The sequence below is a fragment of the Pseudorca crassidens genome, chromosome 17 (genome assembly GCF_039906515.1).
Source record: "Pseudorca crassidens isolate mPseCra1 chromosome 17, mPseCra1.hap1, whole genome shotgun sequence".
In the NCBI taxonomy this organism is placed as follows: domain Eukaryota; kingdom Metazoa; phylum Chordata; class Mammalia; order Artiodactyla; family Delphinidae; genus Pseudorca; species Pseudorca crassidens.
In genome coordinates, this window is record NC_090312.1 from 26,741,925 (window position 1) to 26,756,120 (window position 14,196).

Consider the following 14,196-nt stretch of genomic DNA (forward strand, 5'->3'; position numbering starts at 1 on the left):
TATCTAAAAAGCCATTGCCAAACTCAAGGTCATCTAGATTTCTCCTATGTTATTTTATTGTTTTGCATACTACATTTAGGTCTGCAATCCATTTTGAGTTAATGTTTGAGAAGGGTGTAAGGTTTCTGTCTAGCTTTTTGTGTTTTTACAGTTTTTCTAGTACCATTTGTTGAAAAGACTGTCTTTGCTCCATTGTATTGCCTTTGCTCATTTGTCAAAGATCAGGATATGGTATTTATGCATGTATATTTCTGGGATCTATTCAGTTCCATTGATCTATTTGTCTATTATTTTGCAGATACCATAGTGTGGTGATTACTCTAGCTTTATGGTAAGTCTTTAAGTCTTGAAGTTGGGCAGTGTCAGTCCTCTAACTTTGTTCTTCTCCTTCAGTGTTTGTATTGGCTATTCTGGGTCCTTTGCTCTCCGTATAAACTTTAGAACCAGTTTGTCTAAATTAACAAAATAACTTGCTGGGATTTTGATTGGGATTGCATTGAATATATAGGTCAAGTTGGGAAGTACTGATATCTTGACAATATTGAGCCTTCCTATCCATGAACATGGAATATCTCTCTGTTTATTTAGTTCTTTTTTTTTTTTTAACATCTTTATTGGAGTATAGTTGCTTTACAGTGTTGTGTTAGTTTCTGCTGTATAACAAAGTGAATCAGCTAGTTTCTTTCATCAATGTTTTATAGTTTTCCTTATATAGCTCTTGTGTATATTTTCTTAGATTTATACCTAACCATTTCATTTTTGCGGGTGCTAGTGTATATGTTACTATGTTTTTAAGTTTAAATTCCACTTGTTTGTTGCTGGTATATAGAAACATGATTGACCTTTGTATATTAACTTTTCATCCTGCAACCTTGCTACATAATCTCTTATTAGTTGTGGTTTTTTGGTTGATTCTTTCAGATTTTCTACATGGAGAATCATTTCATCTGTGAACAAAGACAGCTTTGTTTCTTTTCTCCCAATCAGTATATATTTCATCTTCTTTGCTTATTGCATCAGCTAGGAGTTCAAATACAATGTTGAAAAGGAGTGATGAATGAAGACATCTTTGTCTTTTTCCCAATCTTAGGGATAAAGCTTTGTTCACTCACCTTTAAGTATGATGTTAACTGTGTAGGGGTTTTTTTACATCTTTATCAAGATGAGGAAGTTCCTCTGCTTTCCTAGTTTACTAAGAGTTTTTATTACAAATGGGTGTTGGATTTTGTCAAATACTTGTTCTACATCTATTACTGCATGTATGTGATTTTTCTGTTTTAGAATGTTGATGTGATGAATTGCATTGGTCAATGTTCTAATGCTGAACCAGCATTACATGTTTGGAATAAATTCCACTTGGTCACGGTATATACTTCTTTTTATACATTGTTGGGTTTGATTTGCTAGTGTTTTGTTGAAGATCAATTTTTGCATCTGTGTTCATCAGAGATATTGGTCTGTAGTTTCATTTTCTTGTAATGTATTTGTTTTTCATGTCAGGGCAATACTGGTTTCATAGAATAAGTTAGGAAGTATTTCCTCTGCTTCTGTCTTCTGAAAGAGTTTGTAAAGAATTGGTATAATGTGTTCTTTAAATGTTTGGTAAAAGAAAGTTATATTGTAATTTTGGCAATATTCTTGCTACCTATTGATCTGTAGTAGACCATCCCAAATTTTAGACACTAAAACAAACATAAAGTGAAAACATTTAAAGACCTTTCCCACAGTCCTGTGGTTGAGTGGACTCAAAAGGAAGATTCACATGTGATTTCAGTGAGAAGCAAAGGCTACAGTGATCTAAAGCTATACCAGCCTGAGTTAGAAGCCTGAGGGGGCTCTACACACGGGTGGCAGTTGATGTTGGATGTCAATTAGATGCTAAGCTAGTGCTACTGACCATGATATTTTCATGTGGCTTGGACTTCTTATGATGCCAGAGTTCCTAGAAGAGTGTTTATGGCTTTGCTACTTAAGTCCCAGAACGTCATTCCTGCTCCAATTTATTCGTCAAGTAAATTAGTAATCCCATCTCAGATTCAAGGTTTCTTTGATATGCTGACCTTAAGCTGTAAGGAGGGTAGAAAAATAAAGGCTGAGGTTGAAGCTTTTCATTTGGTTATGTTGGGGAATTATAATTAAAAATAAAATCTTCTCTCAACTACTTCACAAAGGTAGTAGAGAAAGAAAATACTTTTATTATTAAATAAGATTAAACCAGAATGTGATGCATATCACAGGCAATCTACTAAGAGATTACAGACAGAAAGGAATTTTACTCCCTTGTATAGCCAAACTTATACAAGCCATTAAATACACGTTTTCATGATAAACAATAGTTCTCAAGTAAGAGGACCTGACAGTACTCTCTGTCATATATAGTTCATACAAACTTTACTTAGTATTTGGGGTAACCATCCGTGTTAGCTTATTGACTCTATCCGGACGAAAACCAAACTTCTCTTATCTTTATGATAGGAGGTAATTTTGCAACTTGGAGCAAGGTGTCTGTTGAAGTTAGGCTTTAGGCTCTTAACTGTCCCCCAAACTGGGAAATAGGGATGCTATCTTTCTTAATGTTTACATTTCAAAATGATGGCTCCTAGGTCCTTGAAAAAGACATCCCTGGTTCACAAAGCTAACAAAAAGCCTATTTTGTTTTCAAATAATTTATATGAATCTCAAAGAAAAGAGGAATTACTTATAATTTTGTTTTCTTTTATAAATCCTCTAAGGAAAAGTAGGGGAAGGGAATATTTTCTCTTATTTTCAAAAAATAATTAAGCCTCCTACTTTTAACTTTTATTTGTTCTTACAGTTAATAGTGGACATAATGTCACAAGAAACTTTCTAATCTAGTCCAGTCCATAACATTTCTGGGAAGATCATCCAGTATATATGATTGAATTATTCAACACCTCTATAACTCATGATCCACAAGTTTAAATGTACGCTCTTTGAATAGTCAGGTTCTTTGAAACTCTACCTCCAGCTGATTCATATTTTCTGTTAATTGTGGCTATAGAGACTTAATTTTCTTCCATCCTCAAATGTATGTTTTTGGCCATTCTGTTTTCTTATTTCAGAATTTTCTCTTGCACATGATGAATAAGGGTGGGATTTCTAATTATCTATAAATGATTTGTTTCCTGCTTGTTCATGTAAACTTATGCAAGCTTATGTGAATTGTTGAAATCCCATAAATCTCCCTTGATCCTGTACATATTGAATGGGCTTAATTCTTTCCTTATAGACTAAAGCATTCATGATTATTCATTCCCTAACTCAAAAACATTTACCTTAGTGTTTTTATGAAGTATTTCAATCAAAGTCAAGGGAAACAGCTATTATCTTTTGATGAGCTATTGAAAGCAGTAATGAATAAAACAAATATACAAATTAAGGGAAAATAATAAAAGTAAACCCTTCAAACATTTTTAGTGTTATATGGTGGGTCATTTTTTACTTAAAAGTTGGAAGGGACTTATTGAGAAACTGCCAAATAAATATGGACGTATCCAATATTGTAAGACATAGAAAGGTTTTAAATAGGAACTGTGTAGTAATGCTTCAATTAGTGTGTTCTCTGTAGAAAATGTCCTTTCATACTGAGTCAGATGAATAAAAAAAAAATCTTCATAATTCTGATGAAGCAGACTGCTGTGCTGCTACATGAAAAAAATATTTTTAATCAGGAGCATCTATTTGCTGTGGGCCAATTGAAGCAAACATAGTCAACCCAAGGGAAGTTTATGAAGTCTTTCAAGTTTATTGTCCATGTACAGTCTCTTCTTTCTTTTCTGCTATGAGATTGTTAACCTCAATTTCAAATAGAATGCCCTATGCTTTCCTCATTTTATACTTATCTTTGAAGTTGGGGAAGACACTGATGAGTAGTTATTTATAGATTATGATTGCTATACAGTTATTTAAACATCTTCAATTAAAACGGATCTTTAAATATTGAACAATGGATTAAAGAATTTTGCATCGCTTCTTTCTCCTCTTCCTCTCGCTTCTTACCCTCCCCTGTCACCCTCCTCCTCATTTTCCCACCTCCTCCTCTTCTTCCTCTTCCCCTTCCTTCTTCTTGAAAGCACTATAATACTAGGAGATGAGATGTTAGGGTGGTGGATAGAGGGAAAGCTGGACGTTGCAGTCGATCTTCCTAATTATAAAGTATACACACACACAAACACATTATCTTTCTCTCACAAAATGAAGTAAGCCTATCTGACTCGTCAACTAGTTATTGTTTGTGTGTGTATGAGTGTATGTGTGTATGCAAACAATTTTTAGTGTGTTTATGTTTATAATTGTATAAATATCTACATATATTTTTCTATTTGTTATCTATTGGTTCTGTAACAAATTACCACACATTTTGGATTTAAATCAACAGAATTGTATTATCATGTGGTTTAACAAGTCAGGAGTCTAAAATGGGTCAGCAAGGCAGCCTTCCTTCTGGAGGCTCTAAGGGAGAATCCAACCTGTTTCCTTGCCTTTTCCAGCCTTTAGAAGCTGCCTACATTTCTTGGCTCAGAGCTCTGCATCACTCTGACTTCTGTTTCCATTATCATATCTTCTTTCACACTGCTTCCATTGTCACATCACCTCAAATTCTGACCCTCCTGTCTCTTGTAAGGATGCTTTTAATTACGTTTAGTTTATCTGGATAATTCAGGATAATCTCCCCCATCTCAAGTTCCTTAACTTAGTCACATCTGGAACATTCCTTTTGTCTAGTAAGGTAAGATATTCACAGATTCTGGGGTTTAGGACATGGATACATTTGTGAGGGTAGGGCAATTATTCAGCCTACCACAATTTTGAAAAAAAATAGAATAATTTATATTTTAAATAAAAATTACAAATACTAATATAAAATATCTATCACCCAATAAAGAAGGGAGAGTTTTATATTATCATAACAGGATATGAATATATAATAATGGAATTTTATAGATAAAGATCCTTGGAGCACCTCCTCACTTCCATTCCCATGTCGTCCTCTCCAGTCATGTCCCAACTGAATTTTACAAGTAGACTTCTAGTTTATAGTTAATGGACCTTTTTAATACGGTGTTGCTCTTTAATTTATATTTGGACATAATAAATATGTGTAAAGCTAAACATTGGAGGGTGTCTGTCAAGGATAATTACTTTTTTAGCATAATTGAAATTGAGTCGTCTTTTTCTCCTTGAACCTAATTAGATGATAACATTAGGTTAATATTTCATCATATTCGTATTGGTGAATATAGAAAAAAAAGAAATACTAAAAATTGAAATATTAAAACATTTTTAAATTAAAAAAATGGACCAGCGAGATTTTTTTTTTTTTTGCGGTATGCGGGCCTCTCACTGTTGTGGCCTCTCCCATTGCGAAGCACAGGCTCCGGACGTGCAGGCTCAGCGGCCATGTCTCACGGGCCCAGCTGCTCTGCGGCATGTGGGATCTTCCCGGACCGGGACACGAACCCGTGTCCCCTGCATCGGCAGGCGGACTCTCAGCCACTGCGCCACCAGGGAAGTCCTACAATTTTTAAAATATATATATAAATTTATTTATTTATTTTTGGCTGCGTTGGGTCTTCCTTGCGTGCGGGCTTTCTCTAGTTGCGGCGAGCGGGGGCTACTCTTTGTTGCGGTGCGCAGTCTTCTCATTGCGGTGGCTTCTCTTGTTGCAGAGCATGGACTCTAGGCATGCAGGCTTCAATAGTTGTGGCTTGCGGGCTCTAGAGCGCAGGCTCAGTAGTTGTGGCGCACGGGCTTAGTTGCTCTGCAGCATGTGGGGTCTTCCCGGACCAGGGCTCGAACCCGTGTCCCCTGCATTGGCAGGTGATTCTTAACCACTGCACCACCAGGGAAGTTCCTTATATGATATTTAGATTTTACATATAACACTATGAGTAGTTATTCTAATTTAAGATTATAACCGTCTTTTTAAAGGTAAATGCTTTATGTTGATTAATATTACAAATGATGTAATGTTATTGTGATTTAAATTTAACTACTTTCTATTGTTTATCTTTATGTTTTATGTTATGGTTTGTTTTTTAATTACATTTTCTCCTTTCTTTTCTTCCAAGTTAATATGAAACACATTTTTATTATTTTCTAAAATAACAATTTGATATTTGCATTGGATTGCATGAAAATAGTACTTTATCTATGAAAGTATTAATGTAATAACACATCCAGAAAAAAAATCTTCTGTCCGTTCATTTTGAAGTAATTTTCCTTCTTGAAAAAGTCATGTTGTTGTTCTTTGCTTGTTTTGCTTTCATACAACATAATTAAATATTAATAGATTTTAAAGAACTATTGTTTGCATGTGAAGATAACTAAATAATAACTAACTAAAATAATAGAGAAATAACTTATAATTTAAGAAAAACAGTGAACTGAATCTATATGTTAAAATACCACACTGTGACCTAGAAAAATGGACACAGTGATATACATACAGGAATATGCTACTAAATTTAGGCAGTAGACTAAAAAAGGCAGCCTGAAGAATGGGACAAAATATTTGCAAACCATATATCTGATAAGGTGTTATTATCCAAAATACATAAGGTACTCCTACAGCTCAACAGCTAAAAACAAAACATAACAAAAATATAATAATAATAAATTTTAAAAAGGGCTAAGGTTTTGAACAGACATTTTTCCAAAAAAGACATACAAATGGCCAATAGGTATATGAAAACATGCTCAACATCACTAATCATCAGGAAAATATGAATGAGATGTTACCTCATATCTGTCAGGATGGCTATTATCAAAACAAAAGATAACAAGTGTTGTCAAGGATGGGGAGAAATTGAAACTCTGTACACTGTTGGTTGGAATGTAAAATGGTATATAGCCTGTAAGATAAATAGTATGAAGTTTCCTCAAAAAATTAAAAATAGAACTGTCATGTGATCCAGCATTCCCACTTCTGGATATTTAAAATTGAGTATCTAAAAGAGTTGAAATCTAAAAGAATTGAAATCAGATCTTGAAGAGATATTTGCTCTCCCATGTTCATTGCAGCATCATTCACAATAGTCAAGTTGTGGAAGCAACCTAAATGTCCATCAAGGGATGAATAGATAAAGATAATGTGTTAAATACGTACAATGGAATTTTATTCAGCCTTAGAAAAAGAAGGAAATCCTGTCATTTGCAGCAACATGGGTCAACCTAAAGGTCATTATTCTAAGTGAAATAAGCCAATCACAGAAGAACAAACACTGCATGACTCCACTTATGCAAGATATCTAAAGTAGCCAGAATCACAGAAGCAGAAGGTAAAATGGTAGTAACCAGGGACTGGAGAGAGAGGGAAATGGAGAGTTGATGTTCAATGGGTGTAAAGTTTCAGTTATACAAGATTAGAAAGTTCTAGAGATCCTCTGTACAACATTGTACTTACATTTAACAATACTGTACTGTACAAAAATTCGTTGAGGTTAAAGCTGTTATGTTTTTTACCACAATAAAAATGTGTTATTTAATTTACTTTAAGTGCAATATCAGATAGTGAAACATTTTTAACATTTTGATTGACACACAGAATATAATGTAAAATAGAAATATCTCCAACAGCATTATCATTTCCATAATTACTATGATTAGAACTGCAAAAATATCAGGTGCATAGTTCAGTAAGGATAAGTGATTATATATATATGTATATTTGTGTGTGTGTATATATAGAATTCAAAGTAAGTTATTATACAATAGGTTGAGGTTTATACTACTATATTTTTTCTAAATTTTCCTAACATGTAAACATTTTATAGTTTAGACTTTCATGTTATTGTGAATTTCAAACTACTACAGAGAAAATATAAAATTAATTTCACCCACAGAGATAATGATAGAAATTTAATTAAAGTTACTGAATTATGATGTTAAAAATAAGTAGTCAAATCTAAAATGATTATCATAAGATTACAACTTTAATATGTAATTTCACCTAGATATAGCTATTTAAAATATGTATTTGGAAAATAAAATACAGGTTTCCCTCACAGTCTGAAAGTAGAGCATTCTTATGAAACCTTTTGTAAGCTGAAATGGCATAAATGAAAGAAGCAGTTACCTTCGGACACATCTTGCTGATGAATGCACAAAATAAATTGAGATAAAGCACAGACGTTCTAAAAATAATAGTTTCTAAGTTTAGATCTTGGGAAATAAGGCAAATTTGTATTAACTAGGAAGTTTCCTTTGATTCTTCAGATCACAGGATTTAGCAGGATCCTTTTATCCGTTGAGCTCTAATTACAATTTAAAACATCGTACTTATTTAAGCTTTACCACTGGTACCTACAAAAGTCTGGAGAAGAATGCCACTCTGACAAATACAAAAGAATGATTTCCTTTCTAATTTTGTGTCCTTAACTTTTAAATTACATATACATACTTTTCACTATTTGCTTCATTAATAATGTTTAATTCAGTTTTACTTTTTGTCTAAATACTTGGCATCTACTCATATGACTTCTTTGTACTACATCTTCAAATGCATGTGGTAATTGGTGCCTAGTGATAGAATTTGGAAACAAATCACCTATTAGGTAAGCAAAAGTGCCTCTTCACTTGAAAACAGACCCCTTTTCACAGGCTAATGAATGTTTGTGAATTTCATGGAGGGAGTTGTGTCTGTTTAGTTTGATAGATGATTTATTCAAATGAGGCATGTAGAAAAAAAGAAATTAACAAGGTTATGTATCTGTGAAGTATGATGACCTTGATTAAATGTGGCAGGCATCTTAAGAATATATGCATGGATCACAGATTATCCCTAATGATTTCCAAAATGCTGCAAATTCTTATGGAGCTCCATTAATTTTAACAGAAGTAATGTGGTTACAAATGTGAAATGGAAGATCTGCAAATGTATTACACAAGTGAAGAATTGCCTAAGCTGCCACTTTATTAAATATATAGTATATTATTTGTGCATATTAAAAGATAATAAGCAAACCTGACCTCCTGGCCAAAAATAAACTGAAGAAAAAGATGTCATTATTTTTACTTTTCAACCATTATGCTGTTTCCTCTTTACATATGCATCAGCTTTTGAGGTTATTTTTTAAAAATATATGGAGCATGAGAGACACCTACTGGTTCTTGTAAACTATTGAATATTTTAAGCAACTTAAAATTCAGTTAGGACCTTTTATAGTTACCTCAATTCATGTTTTCATTTGTCGGGCATTTAAAAATATTTTAATAGACTATTTTTAGAGCAGTTTTAGGTTCACAACAAAATTGAGCAGAAAGTACAACATTCCTGTACACCCTCTTTGCCCCTTTCCACAGCCTTCCCTGCTACCTGCATCCCCCACTCGAGATGTACGTTTGTTGCAATTGATTAACCTACATGGACATGGCATTATCACACAAAGTCCATAGTTTCCATTAGGGTCCACTCTTGGTGGTGGTCATTCTATGGGTTTTGATAAATTTATAGTGACATGTATCCACCATTATACATACAGAATAATTTCACTTCATAAAAATCCTCTGTGCTCTGCCTGTTCATCTCTCCCTTCCCTGCCAACCTCTCATCTTTCTACTGTCTCCATAGTTTTGCCTTTTTCAGAATATCATATACTTTGAATCATACAGTATGTAGCCTTTTCAGATTGGCTTGCCATGCATTTTTTACATTAAAGATGGAATACAATAGTTTAGTTTATGTATAGTTTATGTATATCTCCTTCCACCATGAGTTTTCAGTACTTTATCATTGTTACTGTGTTCACCTCCAGAATGATACAAGTATTGATGTAACGTTTAAAGTGTTCTACCTGATTACACCCAAATTGTCAACAATATGAGGGAACAGGATTTTATGTTTCAGATGTTAGTAGTTTAAGCAATGCTTAAGATGCAAACAAATAAAAAACCTACTTACACCTGTAGAATAAATCCTCAAAATTTCTATTATTTGCATAATAACTTTAATCTCAATCTACTTTATGTTCCCACCTAATTGTGTTTCCTGTTCTTGGCCTCTGTTATCTTTTCTCTGTACCCTTTTGCTCTCTGCTCTTCCTATATTCAAGACAAGATGCCTGTTTCCTTTTTCAAGATGAATTTGTTTTCTGTCTTACCCATTATTGCCAAAATAGTTAATGAAATTTTGCTCTATGTTTATTTCAGTCCGCTGGTAGTAACTGAAGTGTTGTATTCAGAGAAACTCTGTATTGTTTATAATAATAATAGCTGCTTAACAAATTTCTAAATATATAATGTCTCTAAAACTAGTAGAAGATCCTTTATAATTAACCTACAGTTCTAAACATGAATTTTACCTCCCATCATTTATTCATAACCCATGCTGATTCAATCTAGTGGATCCACCATATTGACATTAGACTTTCAAAAAAACCGAAGCCACCAAATGGGAGAGAACATGGAAGAGAGTGTGTAGGAGATTTTTATGGGCCGATTCTGGTAGTGGTCATATCACTTCTTCTCACAGCCCATCATTGCTAGACCTCAAGCCAACAGAATTCTAAAGGAGACCTGGAAGAGTAGTACTAAGGAAAAATAGAAAAGTCTGTTTACCAGTTAGCTGTTCACTGTCAGATTAAATGTGAGCTATGCTGGAGAATATTGTGATGTATTAGTAGAGGACGGTATGGCCTGGGTTATCTGGACAATCTGGGGTCATGCTTATCTTATTGTCTTAATTAATAGTCCCACTTCACTTTCCAAAGTCTCCTGGTATCTATGATAAATTATATAGTGATTTTATGTATTAGGTACATTCTCCATGGGGAATACCTGTCCAAAGCCTTCCCTGAGGCTTTAAATATACATTTTAAACCGTATATTTTAGACATTTGTCTCCTCCATTATTTCCTTTTTGACTACCACATTTCAGTAGACCTCTGTCTTGTTCTAAATACAATATTTGTAATTCTGTCACCCTATCAGGTTATCATTTGGATTTTCTATGTTTTATTGCCAGGTTTTTCATATGTGTAGATGGTAAACATTGCTTCTTACTTTTTGTAATTATCTTTAAATTCTTTGCAAACAGAATCTCGGCCATGATTGAACAAAACAATGCTTTAAATGAACACCAGTGATTTCCAAAGACCAAGATAAATGATCTGTTCGAGATTTTATTCTTTGTCAATCTGCATAGCATTTGGCATTATTGATTCTCCTTCTCCTTTGAAATGTCCTCCTTCCTCCAATAATTGTAAACTGTTTTGGCCCTATACCTACTTTTCTACCTCCTTTTCTCTTCCTTTTTTAAATTCTGCTTTCTATTAGTATACCTTTTAATGGGTGTTTCCTCAAGTTTAGCCATATCTCTTCTTTATCTAGAAATACTTTTGTTCTTGCTTTTGTTCTTAGAAATGGAATTTGTTGTTCTTCTGAGGATCTATAAAAGCTATTTTATAAATCCTTTGTATTCTGATGTTGTATAGAGGTTCTGCAATCTGACAACCCCTTGTGCATAGGTATTAGGCTTTTCTTTCTTAGAAACACTCGCAGCAATGGGTGTGTGCCAGGTGATTATACAAGTGGAGACCAATATGAAGCAAATCAATAGTCTTCCAAGGGAAAATAAATTAACAAAAAAGCAATGTCGACAACAGTACATGACAAATCTTAGGAAATGGGATGCAAAGATGTTAAAATGAGCATAATTAATATAATCAGAGAAATAAGGTGATATTCTAGAAACAAGAAGGATCACTTTTTAAAAAAGAGCTGACTAGGAGCGTGTTGGTTGTCTAACCATCACCCATTCCTGCTGTGTTATCTACTAACAGGGAAACATATTTGTGCAGCTGTTTTGCCATGTGGCTAAGAGGAAGACAACCCATTCCTTTATCTAGGGTGAGTCTTTTGTTCATGCTAATTATTTCATTCTATTTTCTAGTAAGGTGGCTTAATTCTTTGCAGTATGCTTTAGTGGGAAGCTTTAAAATTCATCTCCTGGGATATTTGGGTGACTCTTTTGTTTACTTCTTTTTTTGTCTTGTGGATTTATTTTCCCCTCTGATTCCTTCTGGACTTGAAATTAAAGCATTTAGCTCTGAACTCTACTGGCTGTCATTTTCAAACCACGAGTAAAAACAGGCTTAAAATTATGCAAATGCCAAAGAGAAGAGCAACATAAAACAAAGATAAACAAGCAAACACAAAAGTAAAACAAACAGTGTGAAAAAGAAATGGGAATTTGGAGGCATAATTAAACCAGTTACTGTTTCTCAAAGCTGAAAGTATCTTACCTGGCACAGAAATGGAAACAGCACTTGTTATGATAAATTTTAGATAGAATGGATACAAATGAAAAGCTATTGAACTAGAAAATGGAGCATAGGAGTTCTCCTAGAATGTAGTATAAAGATTTGGAAAAGGATTATCTTTTTAATATTTAAAATGTAAAAATATAAATGTTGTATGTAATATTTTGTTGTATTAGTAAGAAATGGGGAAGGGGTGAAGGTTTTAGTAATTATGTTGCCATAGTGTGTAGAATAACCTTAGTCTTACTATATTAAATCATATTTTGCAAGCAAACATAATGTTTTGGAAGTATTTTACCATAAACATAAAAGATCCAAAGACCACCAGAAGACAGTTTGTGGAAAAAAGCATTAATTTCCTTCATGGGCTTTGGTCTTTCATTTTATGCCTCATATTGAGTTGGCTTTGTTAATTTAATTTTCTGAGAAAAATAGAGTTATTTGAGTTTTTAATTTAATATTATAGAATTAGTAAATATTCGATCTCATCTTTGTTTGGAATCATGTAACATATGTAATTCCTAACAGTGTATACTAGAATACTTGTGTTTTTTATTTTACTTTAAAAAAATCAGGCATTTTTCAGTTTGATCTCTATACAGAATAAGATATTTGAAAAATTCTACTGCTTCTAATTTACAAGTTTCTACTATGATTTTCAATTTTTCCATTAGATAATTTTTAGATTTGTTTCACTGATTTTCTTGGTGTCTTCACTTGAAAATCAGTTTCCCTTATATTTCTTTCTCTCTCTTTGTATATATAATATATTATTAAGCTTATACAAGCTTCACTTGTATTTATATAACATATACGTTTAATAAAATTTTAATTACTGAATCTGAATAGAGTTGTTTCATAATTTCATACTTGCCTAATATTTTTCTTTATCATATATGCCAATAAATTAATTCATCCCAAGATCAATAAATATGTTGGTACCCTCATTCAAAAGTATCTTAAAAATAAATTCTCTTAAATATATTTTTGGTTACTTGGGAACAAATATTGTATGTAAATTATTACAGGTCTGTTTGTATACATGCACACGGACATGTACACACACACACACACAGTCACATACCAGCATACTCTCACAGTCTCAAAGATCTGGTAATGAACTGATAGAATCATTTATTGCATAAATTAGTAAAAGATTTTTTATGAGTAATTAAAATCATTTTATGTATTATACTTACTGAAGTCTGAATATATAGCAGTTACTCAAGGACTAATATTTTGATTTTGATATTACACAGTTCAAACTTTTTCCTAATTTCCTAAAAATAATTTATGTATGAAAACTCAAATGATGCTTTTCTTATAAAATTTATTCCATTAGCCTATCATATATTCTGCTAAACATTATTTCCATAAATCTATTTATTTGGGAGACCAAGAGCAAAATCCTGTTTCTCTCTGACTCAGTCATATGGCTGATATTTAATTAAAAACAAAAACTGATTATAGACTAATGATTCAGAACATCCCCCTAGGGGATCAGAGAGGAAAAGCTGACATAATATGACAGATGCTTCCTTTCAACCACTAGATATAGGAAACACATTCTAAATATGAAAAGTCTGTTTCTTTTCAGAAAACATATTACTGGTATAGTAAAAAGAAAATTAAACAAATAATCTTTGAAAGAGGGAGACATCAGCGTTGTGAATAGTAAATCACTGATATTTGACCTGGAAAAAATAAAGGAATAGTTTGCTTCATCAATTGTTCATTTCCCTTTGACAGTGAATTACAACAGGAGAAAATCAGACTTCTATGCAGTGGATGCTTGATGCATTTTTAGAAGCCTAAGGTAAGCAGCAGCCTCAGTTAGCAGAGGCTCTTACTGCTTTCTGTCCATGCGATGTATTTCAATTAAATACAGATACTTGTGATGTAGTAAGATAATTTA